This window comes from Anabrus simplex, chromosome 6, assembly GCF_040414725.1.
Source record: "Anabrus simplex isolate iqAnaSimp1 chromosome 6, ASM4041472v1, whole genome shotgun sequence".
Lineage (NCBI taxonomy): Eukaryota > Metazoa > Arthropoda > Insecta > Orthoptera > Tettigoniidae > Anabrus > Anabrus simplex.
In genome coordinates this window covers 134,209,250-134,227,986 of record NC_090270.1, presented here as the reverse complement: position 1 = coordinate 134,227,986, position 18,737 = coordinate 134,209,250, and the positions used below count along the sequence as shown (strand labels likewise).

Below are 18,737 nucleotides of genomic sequence, written 5' to 3'. Positions count from 1 at the left end.
CGACGTGTTTCTGCGTGCATCGCCGCTCGCGGTGGTCCTACATCCTACTGAGTCGATGCCGTGCGCATTGTGTAACCTGCATATCGGTTTGAAATAAACATCAATTATTCGTCCGTGCCGTCTCTGTTTTTTCCCCAACTTTCATCCCTTTCGAACCACTCCTTCTTGGTGTTGCATTTGCTCTGTCAGTCAGTGTATAACACGTAAATAATTTCGTATGAGCTCAGCTGTCGAAAGGCAAGTCTTCTGAGTTGACGCCGCCTGGGAAACTGAAATATCAGTCATCATTTTCCTTGTAACTAACTACAGTCAGCGAAACAGAAACTTTATCTAGACGGATTAGAATGTTGAGATATGCAATCCAATGAACAGCGCGTGTGATTCAATCGGGTTCTTTTACATGTTCTTTTACAGCCGGCATGGCAGCGCTATGGATTCTCCTGTCTTATAAAATCAATCAACCTCGGGCGGGATCGAACCTGTGATACTGATTATAAGAGCATAAAACAACAATCACTTAACCACCACCACCACCACCACCACCACCGGCTATTTCGAACAAAACAAAAAGAAAAGTCGATGCATCAGTACTGCATTTAGATAACGTGTAGTTACTAAATCATTCTTATCCGAAATACTTGTAGTTTATCTCCATTTTGCACTCCTCCTGAAACAGCGCAGAACACTCTCAAACACCCACCCTCGGGCATTTGACCTTATAGCGACGACAGTCTCCCTAGCTGGGTATGGCGTTGCTTACAGTTATTTCCATTTCCTTCTTTCCGATCTGACTTATCTTGGTTATTATTGTTCTTTTCCGAACCTGATGGTATTGACATGTGTGAGGCCTATAAACCAAACCCCATGGAACAATAGTCCTAATGGACCTTGGCGTATTAAGCGACCGCTGCTCAGGCCGAAGGCCTGCAGATTACGAGGTGCCGCATGGTCACTGCGACAAATTCTTCCGACCATTATTCTTGGCTCTTTAGACCGGGGCCGCTGTCTCACCGTCATATAGCTCCTCAATTGTAAATGGACCTCGAATCAGTCCTCAGATCCAGGTAAAAATCCCTGACCTGACCGGGAAACGAATCCGGGGCCTCTCGATAAGGGACAGGCACGCTACCCCTAGATCGCGATTGGGAGGCCGATGCAATGATTACTTTTCACGGTCTATGGGCCCTTTAATTTATTTTGCCGATTCTTTGAAAGGCCACTTCCACTGTAGTGTTAAGAGAGGTTTATCTAGTTTGACTTCCCTTTAACTGTCACCATCACTAAATTGCACATAGTTTAGGAAAACCTTAGGCGCTTACTTCGGGCGAAGATGCTACTTATTTTTTAGTCTCATTGCCATAAATGCAGCGACTGTTGTCGCATTTGAACTAGCCGCTATAGAATTAGCCTTTCTCCCATGATTTGCATGTTTGCTGCGCACAAATTGAACGCCCCAGACAAAAAACAATACATGGTCATATTATACTTCGGTTTTTTCAGTTGGTCAACACGTGGAAATTCTCCAAATTTGAACATGTGAATAATTTAAACAGAGCAAATATTGTACACGCCGCCTCGGTGTAGTGGTTAATCCCGGAGGCCCGGGTTCAATTCCCAGTTCTGCCACGAAATTTGAAAAGTAGCACTACGAGGGCTGGAACGGGGTGCACTCAACCTCCGGAGGACAACTGAGTATACAGACGGTTCGATTACCCCCCCCCCCCCCCCCAGCCATCGTCGAAGTGGTTTCCCGTGCTTTCCCACGTCTCCTCCAGGCAAATTCCGGAATGGCACCTAACTTAAGGCCACGGTCACTTCCATCCCTCTTCCTTGTCTATCCCTTCCAGTCTTCCCATCCTCCTCCAAGGCCCCTGTTCAGCATAGCAGGTAAGGCTGCCTGCGCGAGGTACTGGTCCTCCCGCTTAGTTTATCTCAACCCAAAGTCTCACGCTCCAAGACGCTGCGCTTCGGGCGGTAGAGGCGAGATGCCTCGCTGAGTCCGGGGGAAAATCAACCCTGTAGAGTAAACGATTAAGAAAGAAAGAAAGAAAGAAAGAAAGAAAGAAAGAAAGAAAGAAAATATACTCAATAGACAGAAAATATTACTATTTTAATATTAACGTTATACTTTTTTTGAACAGGCAATTGGCAATTGCTGATATGTTTGTTTATTATCTGTTATAGCGTCACAGGAATACGGTGGAATAATTTAATCAAATTTGGTATTTACGCTAACTTAAGGGTAAGAGCGATTATTAGCTACTCCTTTTACGATTATGTTAAAGGGAAGGGGCGCTGAAGTGAAAAACACCAATATCTACCTCAATATTTATCTAATCGAAATGATATTTATATTGCTAAGGCTATGTATGTCGAGTATTCAACCTGAAGGCTGGTTTAATCGTCAACAGCTCCATCAGCTGTTACAGATGGCCTGGGCGTCACTGAAAGGAAGTGTGAGGTATTTTTCCAACGCCTTCCTCGCTGAATCAGTCGGAGCTCTTACATAGCAGTCTGCCGAGCCCACCGAAATGCAAACACCAAGCCGATTCTATGAATGACATTTTCACACCATTCATAACAGGGTCTGGCTGCATAAGAAATTACGTTTATTTTATGCTATGACCTAATTGCTTTATTCCCATTCTCAAAAGAGTATGGTAAATGACACTTTATCGTACTATCATTACATTCCACACTGTTTTGTTAGAAATCGTCTCTGATTGGTTGAACTCCGCTTCACCGTAACGTAAACACGGAGTTTCAGAGAGATCATTATTCATGAATCATGGAACACCAAACTTAAGCTTGTTAAATTATTCTCCGCTAGATTGCAGTGCTGTGCTTCCGTGCCCACACACACACACACACATGGCGTCTCCACATACTCAGCTCAAGTAATCTGCCACCATCACAATACTGACTAATGTAGGGCCTATAGCAGGGCCTCGAAGACATATTTTGCAGCCCGCGAGAGCGTTTACAAAGATATATATTTTATGAACTGTGAAGAAAATCTACAAAAATATTTCATAGCTCGCTCAAAAAATGTATTAATGTTAATACCCTTTATAGACCCAATTCAGAACTAATCCATTCTTTAATATTATTTCCTGAATATATTATTTTTGACTCTGGGGGGAAGTGAGGCCTCTCAAATGCCAGTGTCAGTGAATGTCATATTTCAGTCCACACCTTCAAGAGATCATTGAAGAATTCCACACAGGATTCAAGAAAATTGAAATTCTGGAAAAGCAATCTAGCCTACAACTTTACGTGAGACCTCTCGGTGCTACGATCGGGGAACAAGAACCACATCTACAACTCGAGCTGTCCGATATACAAGCCGATACGCTAAAGACCAGACAAGGAAAGGGATCACACATCTTTATACTGCTATGCAGCCAAAAATACCCAAATTTAACGCAATTTGGACTAAAAATGACCTCGTTGTGTGTTGTACATATGTGAAAGTGTTTTCTCTTCTATGAAATTCATTAAAAATCAATACAGAAGTCGACTTTCAGATTCTTCCTTGTTGCATCTTTTGAAATTAGCAACAACAGAGCAGGAGGTATACATTCGTTCACACTACTCCCACTAAATTGTCCTTTTATAAGTGTTGTTTCGACTACATTGTTAATTTGAGTCCTTCTTTAGGTACTATTTTCCTGATTGTCATTTGTTAAATATTAATTCAAATGAACTGACATTGTTGGGTGTACTTCTTAAAAATTTAATTATCCTGGGTATAATAGTTTATTTTTAATTTCACTCTTTTATGCAGTTCTAAAATAGTGTTTTAGCCATTCAAATTGCTAAACCTTAATTTCAACTCAACTGTGCATACTATTTGCAGAATTTTACGAAAATTGGCCCATAAAGTGCGGCCCGCGAACATGTGGCCCTCGAGTCCTTACAAATTGGAAACCCCTGGCCTATAGGTTAATCCATTTCCAACAGATAAATATACCGAGAGAGTTGGCCGTGCGGTTAGGGACGCGCAGCTGTGAGCTTGCATTCGGGAGATAGTGGAATCAAACCCCACTGTCGGCAGCCCTGAAGATGGTTTTCCGTGGTTTCCCAGTTTCACACCAGGCAAACGCTGGGGCTGTACCATAATTAAGGCCACGGCCGCTTCCTTCCCGCTATTAGCCCTTTCCTATCGCATCGTCACCGCAAGACCTGTTAGTGTCTGTGCGACGTAAAGCTAATTGTAAAAAAAAAGCTATTTACTTTACGTCCCACTAACTACTTTTACGGTCTTCGGAGACGCCGAGGTGTCTGAATTTAGTCCCGCAGGAGTTCTTTTACGTGCCAGTAAATCTACCGACACGAGGCTGTCGTATTTGAGCACCTTCAAATACCACCGGACTGAGCCAGGATCGAACCTGCCAAGTTGGGGTTAGAAGGTCAGCGCCTTAACCGTCTGAGCCAATCAGCCCGGCGCCTTGGAAAGGAAGGCGCAGAAGTTAACTTGCAGTATGTCATTTTCGTATTCATACACAACAAGACGTAAACACTCAATCGACTATTTTTTGTGAGTGCAAATAATTTGTGTTTACACAAATAAAAACTGCATACACTCCAAAAGTCAAGTCACTTTGTTATTCATACACTAGTTTAGATGGCGTCATCTGACAAGATTGCTAGTGGCTTTACGTCGCACCGACATAGATAGGTCTTACGGCGACGATGGGACAGGGAAGGTCTAGGAGTGGGAAGGAAGCGGCCATGGCCTTAATTAAGGTACAGCCCCAGCATTTGCCTAGTGTGAAAATGGGAAACCACGGAAAACCATTTTCAGGGCTGCCGACAGTGGGGTTCGAACCTACTATCTCCCAAATACTGGATACTGGCCGCACTTAAGCGACTGCAGCTATCGAGCTCGGTCTGACAAGTTTGAACGGGGCATATGCAAGTAGGTGTGGTGCGAAGAGAGGTGTTGTTGGTTGTGTTCGTCTTAAACCTGTGAGAGTGCTGGTAAATGGGCAAGGGTAAATAAAGAGCTTGGCTGTGAGCTGAAACAGAAAATGGTCAATCTAGCACTTAGAGGGTAGGCTACTCCCTGCGAAAAATAGGACTCATGGTGAAGAAAAGTCATGCCACTGTTCAATATGTCGTGAATACGAAGGATCAGTGAAGAATGTGCCAACAAAACCCAAGCAAAATAAACTAAGTCCACAAGCAGAAAGACTTATTGTGAGGCGAGTGAAATCCAACCTTCTCATAAGTGTTCTAAAGCTGCGAGCAGAGCTAGAAGCTGCTATTGGGAAAAAAGTGTGTAATCGGACGGTCCGGCGAGTTTTACATCGACACGTGTACCAGGGAAGAGACCCTATGTTAGTAAGAAGAATCGTGCTGCAAGACTGCTCTTTGCGAAAAACACGTAAACAAGGGCTCAGAGTTTTGGAATAATGTCATCTGGTCCGATGAAACTAAAAGCGACCTATTTGGTTCCGATGGTGCCCGCATGGTGTGGAGAAAGACCAATACCAACATCGATGTGACCAATACAATTCCCACAATGAAACACGGAGGTGGATCGGTTATGATATGGGGGTGTATGTCGCCACAAGGTGTAGGGAATATTCAATTTATTGAAGGCACGATGGACAAAGTAGTGTACAACAATATTTTGAAGAACAATGTTGAACAAAGTGCTGAAAAATTGGGAATGCTACCGACCTACAGTACATGTTTCAACAGGATAACGACCCCAAACATACCGCTGTTCTGAACAAGGAGTGGTTAATTTGACACATTCCAAAACGATTAAAAACACCTCCCAAGTCTGCTGACTTAAACCCTATCGGATATTTATGGGCGTTTTTGAAATCTGGGGTTCACAGTAGAAAGGTTTTATCCAAATATGAGTTAAAAGGAGTAGTCACCCAAGAATGGTACAGTATCAGCCATGAAACGTGTGCGAGGCTAGTAAATTCCATGCAGCGAAGGTGTCAAGCTGTCATTAAAGCCAAGGGTTACTCCACAATGTACTAGGATTGGTGCTATGGTTCATTTCATTCATATGTTTAGTTGAAGAACTGGCATCTGTATGAATAACAATGTGACGTAAAAAAGGTCATGCTTTGTTATATTCTCGAGTATTTTGTACTATATGTTGTTTTAAATATTTTTTTGTATGGCATTGTAAAGAAATCTACCAGAACTAAATTTCCTAAGACAGTTACTATAACATCCAGCTGAATGTCCAAAATATACCGCTCTTTTTACAATATGAAACTGTATTAATAAGAAAGTGGCATACTGTATATACCTACTATAGTCGAACGTTACAATAAAAGTCATGGCTTCAAAACAAGCTTAATTTCTGTTAAAACTCTCCCACAAGCAATTCTTCTACTTACAAGTGAAGTATTAACCTAGACATTCGTGGATTTCACCCATGGTGAGAAAAACAAATTATAAAAAACATATGTAAAATATGAGCTGCTCATGCAAACTGCAAATTTTATAGGAGAGCATAAATAAGCTTCTGAGCCGCATATTTTGCTACGTTTTATACAGGTCGAATCGACAATTCTGACCACGGTTAACTGTCATAAGAGCCAATACAATAAAGAGTGCGGCGGACGGCTTAAGGTTACCATTGTCGATCGCTGGGTTCTGCTTGCACACACGATGGTATCACACAGATTATCATCATTCCTGGTAAACTTACACATACAATAGAGCACCTATAAGAGGGCAGGACCAAAACACGTCACATACGATAAAAACCTCAAAATCGCCCTTTTTGCATTTGCGATAGTTTGCCTCTGACGTCCAGATTTGTGGAAGAGATTTTGGTTTTCCAAAGTCGCCATTCCCATTTGCTTGTGAACTTGAAATAACTGTCTGATAATATAAATGGCATCAGTTGCAATGTACTTCGTTGTACAGAGCAACCAACAGTAGACGAATACAAATACCGCGAGGTCATGGAGAAGCAGTATGGAGACCAACGTGTTTAGTACCTCTCTTATAGGCATCATAGTCTCCTGTTTAAGGAGCAGGGCAGACCAATGTAACGCCCTCAAATGCAGCGCTTCCATCGACCGTTCCGCAAGGTCACGAGAAGGGAATGTGTAGACCAAAGGTTTAGAATCAATTTTACTTGATATATCTTTATAAAGCAGCCGTTCATTAGTTATTGATTCCCTTTATTGTAATCTTCCACTATGAGTATAGTGCAACATATCTTTGTACAAATAAACGAAATGCGCCCATTGAGGAGCTAAAATTGTTATTATGGCCGTAAATTATTCATATAAACTCTCCATGAATTTCAAGCCTTGTAAATGTGAGTCTGCCTCTGTGGTGTAATGGTTAGTGTAATTCCCTACCGGCCCCGGAGACCCGGGTTCGATTCCAGGCTCTGGCACGAAATTGGAGAAGTGGTACGAGGGCTCGAACGGGGTCCACTCAGCCTCGGGAGGTCAACTGAGAAGAGAGGGGTTCGATTCTCACCTCAGCCATCCTCGAAGTGGTTTCCCACTTTTCATCCAGGCAAGTGCCGGGATGGTGCCTAACTTATGGTCATAGACGCTTGCTTCCTTCCTTCCTTCTTCCTTGTCTATTCCTTCCAATTTTCCAATTTCCTCCCCCCCCCCCCCACAAGACCCCTGTTCGGCATAGCAGGTGAGGCCACCTGGGCCAGATACTGGTCCTCCTGCTCAATTTTATCCCGACCCAAAGTCTCACGCTCCAGGACACTGCCCTTGAGGCGGTATAGGTGGTATCCCTCGCTGAATTCGAAGGAAAAACCAACCCTGGCAAACGGATTAAGAAAGAAGATGCTTGCTTGTTGTTTGAAGGGGCCCAACATCGAAGGTCATCAGCCCCAAGAAAGAAGAGTACATGCGCACCAAATACAAAGTAACAGAGAAAAGAGAGATCCTCAAGGATGACTGCCTTTAACGAAAGATTACCAATAAAACATTCATACGGTAAGTACTTCGTTTAATATCGCTGGAATCCTTTTCAGGTCTTATTAGGAAACGACAGTGCCAGAGTTTGCTGTGTCATGATAACATGATGCGAGTTGACTGCTGTAGTACTGTACGTTGCAATGTGTGTTGTTGACATTAGGACACACAACGAAATACAACCAGGTACAGCGCGCACTACGTGTGGTGTGGCGGCTGCTTCACATCATAGTTTCAAGGTCGTGAATCCAGCCTGGCCAATGATGATGACTAAATTAACTCATCCCATAAAATTAAGCAATAACGTGCGGGAGGCGTAATAGCTCAGTGGCTTAACATGTATCTCATTACTGTGACGGGCATGTTCTTTATTATCGAGATTACAGAATTGAACTGTCAGTAGTATCGTAACGAGAGCTCCAGAATTCATTTACAGAAAATCTGGGATTCGAGTAGTATTTATTATGACTACTTAGCGAATAAATGCCTCATTATATAAACAAGATAATAGAAGTGAATAAACAAATTAAATGCATAGGTATTCATATGCTGTAGAGAGAACGTTTTCAGCGCAGAAATAACTGGTTTATCAGAATAACATAGTTACGACCTAATACGTACGCTGTTCTGATTAATTAATATAAATACAAGACGTACATGCAAGTGCGATAAATGAAATGACAAAACTGTGGCGATAAACAGCTGTTGATTTGTCACTGGAGCTAATACCTGGAAAAAAGCTGATTATGAAAAATGACTGGACTTAAATCTCCAGTGAAAATATCCAAATGGACCACGATGACTTCCATCACGTCCGAAATAATAATAATAATAATAATAATAATAATAATAATAATCATCATCATCATCATCATCATCATCATCATCATCATAATAATAATCCGGCTCCATGGCTTAATGGACAGCGTACTGGCCATCGGTTCGGAAGGCCACGCGTACGATTCCCGACCAGACTGGGGATTTTAACTGCTGTTCGTTAATTCCTCCAGCTCATGGACCGAGTGTTTGTGTTCGTCTAAATGCTTCATCTACATCAAATACGCCACAGTACCAACCACTACAGAAATACGGAATGGTAATTTTTTCTCCAAATTTGTTTTACGTCGCACCAACCAACGTAGGGTCTTATGGCGACGATGAGATAGGAAATGGTTAAGAGTGTGAAGGAAGCTACCGTGGTATTTATTAAGGTACAGTCCCAGCATTTGCCAGGTGTGAAAACAGAAAACCACGTCAAACCATCTTCAAAGCTGCTGACAGTGGGATTCCAAACCCACCATCTTCCGAATACAAGCTCTCAGCTGCGCCCCCTAACCGCACGGCCAACTCATTTGATGGAATAGTAATATATCCCTCCATACCGGGTTTGCGTCAGGAAGGGCATCCAGCCGTAAAATGGAACTCACATCAAGTGCCGACCCCAATGAATGAGGGAAAATAATAATAATAATAATAATAATAATAATAATAATAATAATAATAATAATAATATTATGAACTGTATAACGTAAATCAAATGCATCGGTATAGGATCATGCGAACTTCCACCTTGTAGAGGAGCTCCTAATCAATCACACTATGCACCTGGTCTCTTTAATGCGATATAAAATGTAATAATAAAAGATTCACACATTTGGTACTCTTCAGTATCCACTGACACATAAGGCGAGCGGTTTCGCTACACAGCCAGATAAAATGAATCAAACTACGAACCCGAGAGAGCTCTCTGGAACAACAGCAATATTAAACTGCGAACCACGTGATACGAAAGTGCACAAGAGACTGTATATTAACTAGATGAGTTTCTATTTCTTTCAAATTACAGCTTATCAATACATGAACTTACGCATAATGAAGAATAACTTAGCAGTTGTCCAATTTTGTTGCCACTAACGCACTGTTAAAAAGGTGTTCCAGAAAATACTTACAGATTTCTTAGGATCACGATACGGTTCTTGACAGGAGACGTAAAAAAGTACAAGTATGCAGATCCTCCAAAACAAAATTCACCTTCTTCACGGTAGTAACGTGCACTGTACAATCATTGTCCTCACACCAACACATGTGACACTCTACTGCAGGCTGAAGACTGCTCCTTCCCCAGAAGATTGGGTTGAGAGACAACACATTTGACTCGGTTGAAGTGGGCAAGTTGTAGCCCTTCATCGTGGAGAATATTTAACCGCTTCCAGTTAAGCTCGGCAAGATATGAAGTTTTTTTTTTTTTTTGCTTTACGTCGCACCGACACAGATAGGTCTTATAGCGACGAAGGGACGGGAAAGGCCTAGGAGTGGGAAGGAAGCGGCCGTGGCCTTAATTAAGGTACAGCCCCAGCATTTGCCTGGTGTGAAAATGGGAAACCACGGAAAACCATTTTCAGGGCTGCCGACAGTGGGGTTCGAACCTACTATCTCCCGAATACTGGCCGCACTTAAGCGACTGCAGCTATCGAGCTCGTGATATGAAGTTTAATATCATTCTACTTTATTATTACAATTTGCTTTACGTCGTGCCGATATAGATAGGTCTTATGGCAACTATGGGATAAAGACAAGAGAAAAAATAAAATGTCCGCCTCTGTGGTGCAGTGAAGGCCCGGGTTCGATTCCCGGCTATGCCACGAAATTTGAAGGTGGAACGAGGGCTGGAACGGCGTCCAATCAGCCTCGGAAGGTCAACTGAGTAGAGGGGGGTTTGATTCCCACCTCAGCCATCCTCGAAGTGGTTTATCGTGGTTTCCCAATTCTCATCCAGGCAAATGCCGGGATGGTACCTAACTTAAGGCCACGGCCGCTTCCTTCCCTCTTCCTTGTCTATCCGTTCCAGTATTCCCATCCCCTCATAAGGCCCCTGTTCAGCATAGCAGGTGAGGCCGCCTGGGCGAGGTACTGGTCATTCCCCCAGTTGTAGAGGTGGGATCCCTCGCTGAGTCCGAGGGAAAAACCAACCCTGGAGGTATATCCAAACCCCTTCCCTGGCGAAGTTTCAGTCTCCGACTGGTGCTCTCATGCTGATCAACCACGCGCAGATTTAGAAACACTGCATGCAAAGACCATTTGAATTCACTCGCTAAGTGATCTGATTGGCTACCTTCATCCGCTTATAAAATGATAACGGTGCGAGTTATTGAACTATTTTTTTTCAAATGATTTATCAGTACGATCAACCCTCTAACGCTCACATACCCGGTTCACGTTGTTTGTAAATTATCAACTGTACCATATGTAAAAGCAATCGACGAGGATGGGATTCGAACCCACGCGTGCAGAGCACATTGGATTAGCAGTCCAACGCCTTAACTACTCGGCCACCTCCCCCACACGACTGGACTGAAATACGATTGTGAGTAGCAGAATAGGTAAGCGCACTTCCCCGTGTTTGCAATATCATAAGAAATGTTGTGTGTGACTCTTCACTGCGAGGAGTGGCGGTGCAACCGCATCAGCTCCCTCCAGGTAAGTTGCTGTGTAGTCCGCCTCTGTGGTGTAGTGGTTAGTGTGATTAGCTACCATCCCGGAGACTCGGGTTCGATTTCCGGGTTTCCCCCAATTTTGAAAAAGTGGTATGAGAGCTGGAACGAGGTCCACTCAGCCTCGGGAGGTCAGCTGAGTGGAGAGGGGTTTGATTCCCACTTCAGCCATTCTCGAAGTGGTTTTCCGTGGTTTTCCACTTCTCCTCCAGACAAATGCCGGAATGGTATCTAACTTACAGCCACGCTACCTCCTTCCCTCTTCCTTGCCCGTCCCTTCCAATCTTCCCAACCTTGAGGCGGTAGAGGTGGGATCCCTTGCTGAGTCCGTGGGAAAAGCCGACCCTGGAGAGTAAACAGATTAAGAAAGAAAGAAAGAAAGAAAGAAAGTTGTCTGCCACGAAATTTGAAAAGTGGTACAAGGGCTGGAACGGGGTCCACTCAGCCTCGGGAGGTCAACTGAGTAGAGGTGGGTTCGATTCCCACCTCAGGCATTCTGGAAGTGGTTTTCCGTGGTTTCCCACTTCTCTTCCAGGCAAATGTCGGGTTGGTACCTAACTTAAGGCCACGGCCACTTCCTTCCCTCTTCCCTTCCAATCTTCCCATCCTCCCACAAGGACCCTGTTCGGCATAGCAGGTGAGGTCGCCTGGGCGAGGTACTGGTCATCCTCCCCAGTTGAATCCCCCGACCCAGAGTCTGAAGCTCCAGGGCATTCCCCTTGAGGCGGTAGAGGTGTAACCCCTCGCTGAGGCCGAGGGAAGAACCGACCCTGGAGGGTAACCAGATAAATAAGGAAGAAAGAAAGAAAGAAAGAAAGAAAGAAAGTTGCTGTGTATGCAGTGTTCTTGCTGGATGTATTAGTAAAAACAAAATACCTTTATATAGGCTATGTTCTGCTACACTCGTAAATTCAGAATGCCAACCTGTTACGTCGATCTGGGATGTCGATCTGGACATAGATTTTTAAAAATAGAGGTAAACGCCGCCTTATAATAAGAAGCTTTTCTCTATCTGAATAGAATATAATTTCCTTTCCACTAATTTCTAACCAGCTCGTGTGGACGAGGTGGCCGAGTGGTTAAGGCGTTGGACTGCTAATCCAATGTGCTCTGCACGCGTCGGTTCGAATCCCATCCTCGTCGATCGTTTTTACTGATGATACAGTGAAACAACGTGAAGCGGGTGTATGAGTGTTAGAGGTTTATGTAGCCCTGATTATTTAATACTGTATGTGCTTCCTGTAGTCTATTGTTCGATTCTTTTTGGACATGTTCGATTTTCTTTGTACGCTCGTTATTTTTCTCCAAAATATTCTCTGTCTTTGTCTAGAAGTACTAGTACGATGACACAGTTTGGCTGTAATGTCTTCGGAATGGAAGTTTGTTGGATCCTCAAATAGCACTACTATAAGGTAATGCGGTTATAGGGAACAAGCGAAAATCGATGTAATGTAGGTGTTATAATGAGATGCAAGGCATACTGACTGGAACAGAAAGTTCTATTGCAGCATCACTGGCTGCACGAGTACTGTAGCACTTTTTCAAATCATCCAAATGTACTACTGCTCGAAATTACTCAGCACCACCCACACCTCGGAGGCTTCCACACTGTCACAGCCATAAAGGTGATTGAGACTTAAGTGCAAGCTACATGTTTCTCTGGCCTGTATCAAGAGACAGAGGAAAAAATAAGAAATACCAACATAGTATTAAGATTGTAATGGTAAAATTATACTGAGCTACAAACTCCTCATTTAACTTTTTAAAGAAAAATTACATTGAAAGTTGAAGCACGTTACACAGCTTCAACTTTCGAAGATACGAGGAGTTCTAATAAGAGTATAAATACAAGAGAACCTGAAAGTGAGACACGGAAAATATATTATAGTCTACCTCCTCTGTGGTGTAGCGGTTAGTGTGAATAGCTGCCACCCTCGGAGGCCTGGATTCGATTCCCAGTTCTGCCAAAAGATTTGAAGATTCATACGAGGACTGGAACAGGGTCCACTCAGCCTCGGGAAGTCAATTGAGTAAAGTGGGGTTCGATTCCCACCTCAGCCATCCTCAAAGTGATTTCCCGTGGTTTCCCACTTCTCTTCCAGGCAAATGCTGGGATGTTACCTAACTTAAGGTCACGGCCGCTTCCTTCCCTCTCCCTTGTCTATCCCTTCCGATGTTCACCACCACCCCCACCCCCACAAGGCCTCTGTTCAGTATAACATATGAGGCCGCCTGGGCGAGGTTCTGGTCATCCTCCCCAGTTGTATCCCCGACCCAAAGTCTCACACTTCAGAACACTGCCCTTGAGACGGTAGAGGTGGGATCCCTCGCTGAATCCGAGGGGGAAAACCAACCCTGAAGGGTGTATGTATTAAAAAAGAAAGAAAGAAAGAAAGAAAGAAAGAAAGAAAGAAAGAAAGAAAGAAAGAAAAAATATATCCTAGTCAATAAGACAAACTTTTTCCGTACTGTCTTTTCTAAAATCGTTTACCTCATGATCATTCGTAACTGCGTCATATCTCATAAATAATCTGCAACACAGTGCAGTGAATTTGCAACAACAAGTTGCTAGAGAGGTATAATATTATTATTAGTATTCACAATTGGTAAGGACAATGCGTGGGAAATGCACGAATAACATTAACCTTTACTACCGATCGTATGCATGTCGTTATTTCTTGATGGATGCAGTATTTCTGCATATGTCTCTTTGCACAGACTAGAGGAAATTTTACATTCCACAGAAATCTCAATCTATTTCTGTGAGGGTATAAAAACGTCCGTCTCTGTGGTATAGTGGTTAGTGTGATTAATTGCCACCACCAGAGGCCCGGGTTCGATTTCTGTTTCTGCCACGAAATTTGAAAAAGTGGTACGAGGGCTGGAACGGGGTCCACTCAGCCTCGGGAGGTCAACTGAGTAGAGGTGGGTTCGATTCCCACCTCAGCCATCCTGGAAGTGGTTTTCCGTGGTATCTCACTTCTCCTCCAAGCAAATGCCGGGATGGTACCTAACTTAAGGCCACGGCCGCTTCCTTCCTTCTTCCGTGTCTATCCCTTCCAAACTCCCCCCCCCCCCCACAAGGCCCCTGTTCAGCATAGCAGGTGAGGCCGCCTGGGCGAGATACTGGTCAACCTCCCCAGTTGTATCCCCCGACCCAGAGTCTGAAGCTCCAGAACACTGTCTGTCCCTTCCGATCTTCACATCCCCCTTCCCACACACAAGGCCTCTGTTCAGTATAGCATGTGAGGCCGTCTGGGCGAGGTTCTGGTCATCCTCCCCAGTTGTATCCCCAACCCAAAGTCTCACACTTCAGAACACTGCCCTTGAGGCGGTAGAGGTGGGATCCCTCGCTGAGTCCGAGGGAAAAACCGAGCCTGGAGGGTAAACAGATGAAGAAGAAGGGAGTATGGAAACTGGTGAGTAACGAAACGCAGAGTGCGATAATTGCATAATTCACAGGGTCAGTCAGACTGCAATAGTACTTTCTGGTTTGGGGGGGAAAGCATCAACAAACTACTTCAGCCCCCCTCTTTTCTATTTCGTCTTATTATAGCGTCGCCATCGGTTTTTGCAAACATAAATTCATGCCCTCAGTCGCAATGCCAATAGAGGTGAACTTCTAAAACCTATTTAACCACATACCAATCCTACTGCCATTTTTAAATTTCTGGTAGTAGCCTACCGGGAATCGAAGATCCCGAGACAGCAGCTGATACTGTTAGGCGTTACGCTACGGAGGAAGGCTCCGTGGCTATATGGTTAGCATGCTGGCCTTTGGCTCAAGTGATGCCGGTTTCGATTCTCGGCAGGATCGGGGATTTTAATCATTGGTTAGTTCTTCTGGCTCTGGAACAGGGATTTTTCGCCGTTTTCTGAATTATATAACATCCTAGGTAGGGGTCCATGTATATAGACGCGTAGGTGTACTGAGCGGAGTATTAACGTGTACTGCCTTGAAGTACGGTGTATGTGTGTGTGTGCCGACATAGATTGGGTAAGTGATTGGAGCTGGACGGCAGTAGTGCTGGTTGTCGTCAGTGGCCCACCGGAGTCACAGTATTGTCGTGTACTGCCTTGCAGTACTGTGTATGTATTATCGTGGAGTTGAATTCTGTGTGTGGAACGGTTGGTGTGACTAGAGTGCTTCAGATACGTTCTTGTGAGGAATATTGAAGTGCTGGTTAGCACTGTTGAGCTGTTTCTGTGTAAAACCAAACCCCATGGTACTACAGCCCTTGAACGTTCTTGGCCTACCAAGCAACCGCTGCTCAGCCCGAAGGCTTGCAGATTACGAGGTATCGTGTGGTCAGCACGACGAATCCTCGCGGCCTTTACTCTTGGTTTTCGAGACCGGGGCCGCCATCTCACCGTCAGATAGCTCCTCAATTCTAATCACGCAGGCTGAGTGAACCTCGAACCAGCCCTCAGGTCCAGGTGAAGTCCCTGACCTGACAGGGAATTGAACCCGGGGCCTCCGGGTAAGAGGCAGGGACGCTACCCCTACACCACGGGGTCGGCTGTTGCTGTTTAGTAGTCAGTGTTAAATAGTTCACTGTGTGGAGCGGCCACGTGAATTTGTGTGAGAGGCCGACTTTCTTTGGAGTCGAGCCAAAGAACAGCCGTCATGTGTTGTGGTGGCCTCAAGCCCCGTGTTCGTATCTGACTCCATGCATCTGCTGTGCGGGGATGACTGCACTTGCGAGACGAAGTGGAAGTAAGGTGGGTTGTTAATCAGGATGATCACCAGGGGCGTATTCTCCTTGAATGCAAGGCATTCATTGCATGCGTTATGATAACACAAAGAACTGTCTGATGTACGACTTTAGGTTGTTTCAAGTCAAATATTAACGATTTCATCTCTCAGAAGTTCAAAAGGTCCACGCAACTGTACTGGTTCCGTTGCTTGACTACGTGTGGTGCTGGTGTAGTCTCGCCGTCTACTCCACTCTAGGAAGAAAGAGACAGCGAATGGAAGAGTTAAGGATGTAAGGCATTCAATCTTAAAATTGCATTCGGTGGCAGACGTAGTTCTGAAACCCTCCGAACGATGTCGCTGCAATTGAAACTTGGTCAGAATTTGTCACCCCATACCCGTGCTACCGTCTGCCATCCGTTAGCAACTTGGAGAAAGTCGGCATGTTTACAGCGAACGGGACCCACAGATTACCCCCCAGCGAGAACCCAATGTGACGAAACTGACCAATGCCACTGGGGTGACTTACCTCCAGTGCTTGAGTTGTGGCTAACTAGTGAGTTAATTCATTGTGTTTTCGGTGTTTTATTATATTTTGCGCACATGTGGTATTAACGATGAATGAGTCTAAAACGGATATAATTGTAAATCAGTTTGAAAAGCCATTTACTGGCCGTTCGTTTGATGAAAAGATTCAAATAGTTAAAGCCGAGAGCCCTCTACCTTCCCTCGTAAATTTATTCTTCTTCTTCTTAATCTGCTTACCCTCCAGGGTTGGCTTTTCCCTCGGACTCAGTGAGGGATCCCTCCTCTACCGCCTCAAGGGCAGTGTACTGGAGCTTCAGACTCTGGGTCGGGGGATACAACTGGGGAGGATGACCAGTACCTCGCCCAGGCTGCGTCACCTGCTATGCTGAACAGGGACCTTGCGGGGGATGGGACGATTGGAAGGGATAGACAAGGAAGAGGGAAGGAAGCGGCCGTGGCTTTATGTTAGGTACCATCCCGGCATTTGCCTGAAGGAGAAGTGGGAAACCACGGAAAACCACTTCGAGGATGGCTGAGGTGGGAATCGAACCCACCTCTACTTAGTTGACCTCCCGAGGCTGAGTGGACCCCGTTCCAGCCCTCGTACCACTTTTCAAATTTCGTGGCAGAGCTGGGAATCGAACCCGGGCCTCCGGGGGTGGCAGCTAATCACACTAACCACTACACCACAGAGGCGGACCCTCGTAAATTTAAAAACAGAAAACAAGAATTGTGTACGCACGTTCAATCCAGAAACTTACAGTAAAACTGTTTGGCTCGAGTTCACCTGCATGTAATTAGGGTGAGTAGAATTGAAATTTACTTAATACATTGTGTTAACTGTATGGTCACTAGTTGCATGCCTCAGTGGAGATTCCAGGATACGCCACTGATGATCACTTTCCATGTAATACCGGCGAGCTGGACTACCTACTGTGAGGAGGACAGAGACTTCGTAAATATACAGCATTTAATGGTTGAATATAATTGTATGTATGTACTGTATGTATGTATGTATGTATGTATGCATGTATGTATGTATGTATGTATGTATGTATGTATGTATGTATGTATGTATGTATGTATGTATGCGTACTGAGTGGATCATTCTGAATGAAATTAGATTGATAAAACAAACAGTGTTTTTACATAAAATTGTTCTTATTAATATTATTATCGGCCCGGCGGTGCAGTGGAATTCGGTTCAGAGGACTCTGGGCTCGATTCCCGGTCGGGGATTTTAATCTTAAATGGTTAATTCACTTGGCTTGGGGCTGAGAGTTCATGCTGTTACCTACATTCCTACAATACACACACCACATCCAGCATTATCCTCCACCACAATATTACTGCAGATACCGCCCAACCTCATCGCAGGGTCTGCATTACCTGGCTAGCAATAGTCACATGAAAATTTTATTATCGGTTTTTGGGGTCGTTCTAAGACAGTATAACCTTCCGTCGTGCTGATGAGTGACTTTACAGACTCGGAACGCAGACTTGAGTTCGTGGTTGTAGACCTCAAAGAACCAGCTGAACAGTTGGTCAGCAAGACTAGAACGCCACCAGTCTGCCACACACTGTACACGTACAACGGTTACCAGCTCTCACAGAACTCTCGAGACACCAACAGCGTATCTCGGATTTTGTTACATGTGAAGCAATACGTCATGGCATCGCATCACTCCACGTCTTCTTCTTCTTCTTCTTCTTCTTCTTCTTCTTCTTCTTCTTCTTCTTCTTCTTCTTCTTCTTCTTCTTCTTCTTAATAATAATGTTATTTGCTTTACGTACCACTAACTACCATTTCGGTTTTCGGAGACGCCGAGGTCCCGGAATTCTTTAACGTGCCAATAAATCTATCGACACGAGGCTGGCGTACTTGAGCACCTTCAAATACCACCACATCCAACATTACGCTCCACCACAACAACATAGCTGATGCTGCCCAGTTCTTGAATCACTAGAACCATACTCTAGTTGGGTCTTACCAGAGACTTATATGCCCTCTCCTTTACATCCTTACTACAACCCCTAAACACCAAAGCACCACTTAGTGTCGAGCAGCTCGTCTTCAGTTCTTAACAGCTC

The 18,737-nt window shown here is 44.4% G+C and overlaps 2 non-coding genes across 2 annotated transcripts; one reads left to right on the top strand and one right to left on the bottom strand.

The window, feature by feature from the left end:
* Positions 1–11,188: 11,188 nt before the first annotated feature.
* TRNAS-GCU (transfer RNA serine (anticodon GCU)) lies at positions 11,189–11,270 on the bottom strand. The gene has a single exon. It is a non-coding gene; the product is annotated as a tRNA-Ser (tRNA).
* Positions 11,271–12,483: 1,213 nt separating this feature from the next.
* On the top strand, positions 12,484–12,565 carry TRNAS-GCU (transfer RNA serine (anticodon GCU)). Its single transcript has one exon. It is a non-coding gene; the product is annotated as a tRNA-Ser (tRNA).
* The last annotated feature ends 6,172 nt before the right edge of the window (positions 12,566–18,737 follow it).